We start from the raw sequence: 8,649 nt of genomic DNA, 5'->3' as shown, positions 1-8,649 counted from the left end.
CTTTACAGTTCACTTTGTGCCAGTGTACATTTTGTAGCAAATATTTTTATATCCACTGCTGATATCGGCAAAAAAGCTAATATAAAAATTATTATTCATTTGTCTTTAGAAGTTAACCCGCATCTGAGATACATGAGTTGTTTTCCAAGTCTGGCAACATTTAGTTCACAGTATTATTTCGATAGTATTGTCACTTCAATCAGATAGTATGCAATAAAAGTTGCTTAGACATGCTTTTCGTCGTAGCTGAGGAAATATTATAATAAAGGATTGGGATTTGTTTTGTTATTTAACCACGAATTCAGAAAGAAAACCGAAAGAACACAAAACAAGCGAGAAAGAAGGAAGAAAGAACAGGGATTAGAAAGAAAACGGAAACCTGCACGCCTCCCGAACAGACTTTGTTGCTGCTTTCCTCCCGTTTCGCTTTTGAATACCGATTTGACTTTGCTTCTGTAATGTATTTCCTGCTTTAAAAAAGTATTTTCACTAGTTTACTTACATCGGGCCTAACCTTTAACAGTGAAATATCGACTGTCATTTTTCATTACCAATTTAATATTCGTTTCATTATTTTTCGTTTTATTTTTGTATTTGGCTAAGATCTTATTTACCTAGGCTAAACGTGCATGCCTTTATTCCTGTTTCAGATCGAAACTAATACTTTCCTTTTGTATTTGCCTTTGCCGGCTTGCTCACTCGATTTTCATTTCTAGAGGTTGTGATTTTTCTTGGCGATTTTCGTTGTCGCTTAAATAAATATTGCCTTCACTCGTTAAGGCCCGTGTAGCTTGTTGAAACAGGATTTTTATTTTCTCCAAGCAAACGGAATTAGACACATAATCGTAAGAAAGGTCGTCGGCACGTGACATGAGGTGTCAGCAATCCTTGTCACCCGTAACTGTTAGTCAGAATCTAATGATGGCGGAGAAACTGAAGGATGAATAAATAGAAGGAGATTAATAAAGAGCTGGATGAATAGAATTGTCCTTAAAGACACTGTCACCCGAACTACCAACGACTGCAAGGTGTTCATAAACAATATTTGAAATCTCAATAGCAAATTTGGCAACCTACTCTTGTTTCTATTCTGCAGCTAGCCTTCACGTATTGGTCAGGTGGACATAAATGCCAATTATGAGTCTGTCGATTTTCCATTAATGATTTTATTCCTTGCTGTCCACTTTGACTAGCAAGAGGCACAAATAACTGAAAGCAGGAAACAGTGCATGAAAACAAAGCATGAAGATCACAAACCACAGAAAGTTGTTTGTAAATAAAGGGAGAAAGCCCTTTTACACTAACAAATGCTTGTTGTGCTGCGTTTAAATATACAAGAAAACAAATAGTGCAGCTAGGTTTCGTGACCTCGTGACTCCAAATAATTAACGAGGGGAAGGCCATCGCTTACAATTGGGAAACCAGGTTTCGGTCTTCTGTCTCGCTTGTAATTTCATTTTCATCGTTCAGAAAACATTTGAACAACGATTTCCTGGGAACATTGTGATGACAGATTTGTTCGAATTAGTAACAAAAGATCTGCAGTTCGTCCCTCTAAAGTAAAAAAGAGGGAAGATCATAGACTTCGGTGGCCAAATGTTACTTGATGGGCGTCGACGGCCAAGAGATGAAAAACTACAAAAGTTTAGAGAGTTTTAAATATTTTGGGGGTAAAACAAGGTGGGAACAGTTTATGTATATTGTCCGACGGATGACCTTGTTGTTTTCTATCATCGTAAGTAACACCAACGACTTTAAACATAGTGTTGGGTGTTCGTCACAAAAAAACAGTTGACCAGTAGGCTGAACATGCACTTCACTAAAAGGAAAGGCGTTCAGCCACGCTATTGAAATGTTCTGGAAGTTAAGTATTTTTTTTAAATTTTGATTTCAAGCAATACGACAGTGTATTTGGCAAAGATGTATGAACAAATACTCCAGTATAAAACACACACATATATATATATAAATAGAAATAGAATAGAAAAGAAATAGTTAATAAAGAATAATACTATCCACGAGAATAAAACATAAAATATGTAATATCATAAAAATATAACAACATTTATTTCAAGGCATTTATGAAAGTTGTAATGTATCTCCTGTGTGGAATATGCTTGTAACACATCTCACACAGACTTTCTTCACCGATATGCAGCAAGAAGGAAATGATGGGACACAAAGGAATGTGGAGCTGTGCACCTGGCTCCTGTTATCTTCAAAAGACATTGTCCATAAGCAGCATATGGCAAAGACTGATGATATTGCTGACAGAGGATGTTCCCAGAAAGCAACCATGCTTGATACAAGAAAAATAGAAAGAAATGGTTGCTTGTTTAGCTATACGCAACTTGTTTAATACTAAGCACTGCATAATTTATAATGCATTCAGTGCCAATGCCGACTTACCTACCCCAATATTCGGAGTTTCTTGAGTAGAACAAGCTGGGAAATAAAGGGAAAAGAGGCTGCTAATTCAACTCACAATGTTTTGTAGAAGGTATACGTAAAGCCAAGCTGTTTGTTTGGACCCCTAAGGAGTATATACTTTTTGAAAACCTAATATAGATGCAAATTCACTTATTTTAGACAAGCTACTTGATGTTTCCTGATAATCATTATTGCAACATTTTTAAACTAAATTTGTTTGATCAATGATCAGGCTTGTGATGCGGTCTCTTGTACATCTGTACCTTGTGCAGGGTGAAAACTGTAACAACTGTTAAAGGTGAGACACGCATTTCGGGGTGCATCGCTAGGGTAGAAACGGAAGTACCCTTCCCTAAACTACTCTAGTAACACGCATGGCTGCCGCCATCTAATCAGTTTGCGGAGTGGGGTAACCTGTCCATTCTATAGTATTTCCGGTCATGTGACAGTAGCAAAGTAAACAATACCTTCATCAAAAAACAATAAAAATATCCAACTAAAGCAAAAAATCTGAATCCATGGTAATCTCCTCGTGCCAGTACAGGTTTGTGCTTGAAAGTGAGTCTGGCGCCTCGTGGCAAGACACATACGAGTCACATGGCGGCGGTTAATTGAGCCGCAGACAACAAGAGTTAATTCGACTACGCCGCAAATAGGTTAATTAAAGTGAGGCGCTCGTCCACCTCTACACCTGCCTGCAGGCCACGTGCACCTGACGTCACTGGAGCAGCTTGCAGAGCGGGGTATCAGCTGCAGCAGCTGGTGGCGGCAGTCAGGCTGTTGGCGCTCGGGTGGGCGGGGCCCACAGCTGGTGCGCGCGCTCATCCCCGAGGTTGGACTCAAAGACTTTCGGTTTTCTTCAAGAGCGGGATCAGCTTTGGGTGTGATCTTACGCGCGTGCTGTCATGGGCTCTAGTTTCGCGAGAGAGATACATAAGAACAATGTGTTTTAGATAGCATCCGTGCCACTAGCAACATCCAGATTCTACTTCTTGACACTTTCTCGAAAGAAATCCAGACAAAACTCAGTAACAGCATACAAGGTCTCAGACCGCTGTTTACAGTGAATATGCTTAAGTTCAAGCAGCACAACAGATCTTTGAACACAGTTTGAAATACTTTTGAAAACGCCAAACTCTGAATAGTTCTGTCAACAGATAGTCGGTAGACAAACATCACGGGCTGAGTTCTTACCGGTATGAGGTGTGACTAATGACAGTAACTGGAAGCAAGTCATCTGATGTGTGTCTGAATTCTACCTGAGACATTACGCTCCAGTGTCTGAGAGAATCTCAGATTATTGTTTCCTCACCGTCATCCTACTTTCACTTGTAGTAGCGGCGACTGGACTGTATAGTGGTGTGCTGAGACCACGTGACCTGCTAATTCATTCACCACAAAATGACAAGAACGATGTGTAAAAAGATATGTCAGCTTCTGTGACAGCAACACTGGTTACACACCACTCTAAGGTCGTCAGATCTTTTAAAACTTGTTTAAATAAATACAGACTACATCGTCTTTTGACAGTACTTCTTGTGACAATGTGACAGTGTGCCGTTAATGCATCTTATGACAGTGCGCTGTTACTGACATGTCTCGTGGCAGCAGCTGTCTTCAACGCACACTTTCAACGTCTTCTACCCAACTGACAGCCGGAGGAAAACGCTCCGGGTTTCCAGCAAATTTCTCAAATCAGTAAACTAAGTAGTTGAACAGTCTGATATTTTGTCACTACTCAGTTACTACGACAACTACACGCCGAAACATCGTGCTGCCACCTGAAGTCACTACAAGAAGGTAAGTGACACTACCTTGTTACAGTCATGTGCTGTGTATATGTAAATGGACTATCTTGTTGCTATCATATATATAAAGAAATGTTTGTGTGCGTGTGTGTGATATAATTTGGTTAAAACGTTTCTCCTCTTTGTTTCTCTCTCCCCATAATGTCAGCAAGCCTAGAGACGTGGCAAACCCAACAAGCTCTTGAAATCAGTTTCCTTTTCAATAATCTCTTGGAAAAAGATATCTTTGGCTCATAAAAGGTGTGAGATAAAATGCAGGTGTGGTGTTTGAGATATGGCGCACTTGTAATTAGCTCTTAAGTTGAGCCACACATCGGTTAGAAAACTTCTCAACGGTCTTCTCGTTGACGTAACATCGAGTACGTCACTCAGTACTTAGCAGGACGTAGTTCGTCTGACGATCGTTAATCTGCTGATAATTTGTTAACGGTTAAAGAAAATATAGTATATACTAGTTGGTCAGTGTGGTTTCCTCACAGCATCTGGTTGAAAATATAGTATATTTATATAGTATATTGTTGTGTACAAACTTACCAGTTGTCTTCACAGCGACTCGTTGAAAATACACTACAACAGACAAGCGTGGTCTCCTCCTACTCTAGTCACATCAAAGTATAACACAATACTTACAGGAAAAAAGTGCGATGATGCTGTTTTACTAAGGGATGATTGGCTGACACAATATTTTACACTTTTTTGCTTTTAATGTATAAAGCATCTCACACACAGGGGGGTGGGTACTAAAAGAGAAGGCCGCCTTCTATGATGTGATGGAAGCCATTTTGGTAACAACAGTTAAAAGCTTACTTAACATAACTCAGGCCATAAATGCAATAAATATCAGTAAATAATTACAGATTAATGCCATCACACAGTGAACATCCGGTGTACGCGGGGAAAAAAAACACTACACCTAATGGAAATCTGTCTAGTCGTGTGTGCCTTTAGACAAACACCTCTTCCGACCCAACACTCCACCACCACAAGAAAAGGACAAGAAACCTAACCAGGAGAAGAGCTGCTCGAAGTTTTTTTTATAATTTCTGTAAAAACACATGTTAAAGGATACTTAGAATAATGGATTGAAAGTAAGCGACAATGGCTAGAGACTCATGGATGAACGAGTCTGTAGTAAGAGTAGACTAGTCTACATGTTTATAGTCATAAAATTTGAAACAAATTGCAATCGCGGTAACTATATGTACCACTATGTACAGCCAATCAGAAGTAATCAATTCGTAAGAGAGAGATAGACACACGAAAGAAAGGGGAGGAGGGGAATATGGAGACATACACATATATGTAAACATTAACTTGCTCTGTAAGACTGTCAAGTTCAAATGTGCTACTTGAATGATGTGACAAACAGTTTCAGAGTTCTAACTGAAACCTCTTAGTGTAGGATCTAAGGGCTGGCTAATAGGGCCTTCTTGGCCTTCTGGGCCGACTGTCAGATGATGTTGAGCAAAAAGACTGCCAACAACAGACCTGCTGTCTTTCCATTGTGTCCGTTAATGCAAAGGAAATATGTGCTGTCGTGCACAGTACAACCACAAGAACACAAGACTGACATTGATCCTGGACCCCACTTGAGGCCATGTCTACCTCCGTGCCGGCAATAATCTCTTTTGTGCGGCTCGGATTAGTTAGAAAGCTTTTTCAAATCTCCCTCGGTATTTGGTCTTATCATTGGAATAATACATGTGGTTCTCTGGTAGTCGCATTTGTCTAGCACAGAGTCCAAACTACATCTGGCACATCCATAGACATGTCCGCAGGCAGGTACCCATCCACAACCACCCCCACACACTCCATATATATATAATGGAAAGTAATAACAATTAGTATCATAACACTGACCATTTTTTTCTTAGCAAGCTTACAAAAGAAGGGGATTTAGGGTTGCCAGATAGGGATCAGAGAAAATATGGTCTGTGAATGTTATGGGGTGTGAAGAACAGGTGAGAACAGGTGAGACTCACAAAGAATACGAGGAGAAGGTGATAGTGAGCGGGGGAAGAAGGTGAAGGCAGGAAGCCATGAACTGATAAAGAATTTGTTTCCAGACGTAAAATGGCGCCGAAGGAGAAATAAAGTACTCCATCTCTGACATTGTTTGCTGAGGAAGAAAGCATGAATCAGTTCTAAAAGTAAAAATCTCTAAGAGGTTCTTAATGATGATCTATCATTTGTGATCTTTTCCTAAATGGAGTGAAGCAGAAGTAGCATCTAGAGACCAGTGAATGGTCGTGCTAGAGTCATCAGTTAGTTTATTATCAGTTGTCTTGCAGCTTTTAATGTTCGAGAATTTATTGATGTAACGCATGTTTTATATCTAAATTAAAATAATAAATCAAGTTAAAGAGGAATTCCTTTGTATGTATACATTTATTTGTAGTGTTTTGATCACTAAACCTAAAAATGTCGCGATAGGCGTCCTCCTGCAGGCTCACATGAGACTCTGTCACCATAAACACCACATCCAAATTGTCGACTCAAAATATCGTAAAATTAAAATACTAGGAAAGGATTTTAAGGCATGATATGAAAAATGTCTGTCATGTCTAAGATATTGATGACGATGACTAGTGACAAATTCTCCTTTAATGGTCAGACACTACCTCCTGTAACTCAGCGCTGAGCCTCTGTTTTCAGGGAACATTGTTTAGACACTACTAACTCTTAACAGTGTGAAAAATCATATCACACATGCAATATCACAAAAAATGGGATACGAAGAAAGACGGCTGGAAAAGTACTTATTCTATGTATAATATATATTCTCTATATACAAAATGATTTTCTAGTTCATTAGTTGGCTCCGAAAACTTCACGCACACACCACCACCACCACCACCACCACCACCACCACCACCACCAACAACACCACACCACCACCACCACCACCAACAACAACAACAACAACAACAACAACAACAACAACAACAACAACAACAACAACAAATTAACAATAATGGCTTATTTAGCGACAAGGAGGGGAGCTGAATGTGTTTTATACAAGACAAGGGGGAGTAGATAGTGATGTTGTATGATAGACATAGAAATAACAGTCAGGCTAACAGACATACACACATGCACAGTGAACATTACACAGAACATAAAGGAACGCAGAAACAGAAGTAAAGTGCAGAAAGGAACAGTCAGGGTAGCCTTATTACAGTAGATTATTCGCAAAGAGAGAGGTTCTCAGTCCAGACGAAAAAAAGCATTCAGTGTCCCCACTGTACAGAGACAGAGGTACATCTACTGTATTTTTCAGTTGTGTTTAATACATTGAGTTCTAACGCCATTTTAGTTCCTTCTGGGTGTCAGAGAAAGAAGACTTTTTTTTTCAATAGCACAACATATATGACATTTATCACATTGATTACTACATTCATTCAGTATAGAAGGATTTGGCCTGGGTTGGCGAACACTGGATTATACCATTATTAGATAGTCGTCACTTAGCGGCCTCTAATCCAAAAAAAGTCGTCGAGACTCGCCAAGCCGTCGCCACCCACACTGAGCGATCGCTCACCTCTCCCAGAGAAAGAAGACTAGTGAAAAGTGAACAAAGCCTTCAATATGTGAGAAACAATAGTCGTAACATTTTACCCATGAAAGAATTCATTCAAGGGCCGACCATGTCTGTTGATCGTAGTTCCTGTTCTGCACGTGAAGATACGGTGCGATGCAAAGACAGTGTTATCTGTCCGGGATTCAGACATTCGAGACCAACAGCCCGTGGAAACTGTTCCAAATTCGCTATTGCCTGCAACACAAATCCTGAAAACCTTCCTGGTGGACCCTAGGAACCCCTTATGGCAACAGTAAAAGGCGCAAACTTGTCTGGTTTGGACGTATGACCTGGCACGACTCTCATGTATCCCTCAGTGCACCCCTGAGGAAGTCGACAGAGGATTGACTAGCGAACTAGATGTGGACTGACTAGTGGAATCCAAGTGCACTGAATGACCCATACACAACCTCCATGAGGCAGGTCAGGCCATTCCTGAAATCTTGCCAGTCGCTGTCTCTGGCAAATTCCATGTATAAATATTATATTTGGGATACACTATAATGAATTCCCTGTAGCCTGATATGAATTGTGCTAGAATCTACCTATGAATAAACTATGTAGCTTATGTACATAGAATACAACATGACTATAGACTTGTAGCAAGCTTGGAAGACTTCACACATTCTTCTAAAAGGTCTTCTTCTAATAAAAATAAATTGTTTCTATATCTGCGGACATTAAAGTTTCCTCGCAAATAACTTTACTGTTTTGCGTGTTTTCCGACTTTCTCTCTCTCTCTCTGTGTATCTCAGCTATCTCGGTTCTCGCCACTGTATCGGCTCAGATTGCTGACCCTCTCTCGGCACTGTTTCATTCTCTGTAAAGACC

The 8,649-nt window shown here is 39.9% G+C and overlaps 1 protein-coding gene across 1 annotated transcript in view; it reads left to right on the top strand.

Moving 5' to 3' along the window:
• The first annotated feature begins 2,939 nt into the window (after window positions 1-2,939).
• Window positions 2,940-8,649, top strand: part of LOC112556583 (probable G-protein coupled receptor 139) — a 60,698-nt gene continuing 54,988 nt past the window's right edge. Inside the window, exon 1 of the mRNA XM_025225732.1 lies at window positions 2,940-4,230. The gene's annotated coding sequence lies outside the window, so the exon portion shown is untranslated. The remainder of the gene's footprint in view (window positions 4,231-8,649) is intronic.

The sequence above is a fragment of the Pomacea canaliculata genome, linkage group LG2 (assembly GCF_003073045.1).
Source record: "Pomacea canaliculata isolate SZHN2017 linkage group LG2, ASM307304v1, whole genome shotgun sequence".
NCBI classification, from domain to species: domain Eukaryota; kingdom Metazoa; phylum Mollusca; class Gastropoda; order Architaenioglossa; family Ampullariidae; genus Pomacea; species Pomacea canaliculata.
This window is presented reverse-complemented; position numbering and strand designations above follow the sequence as displayed.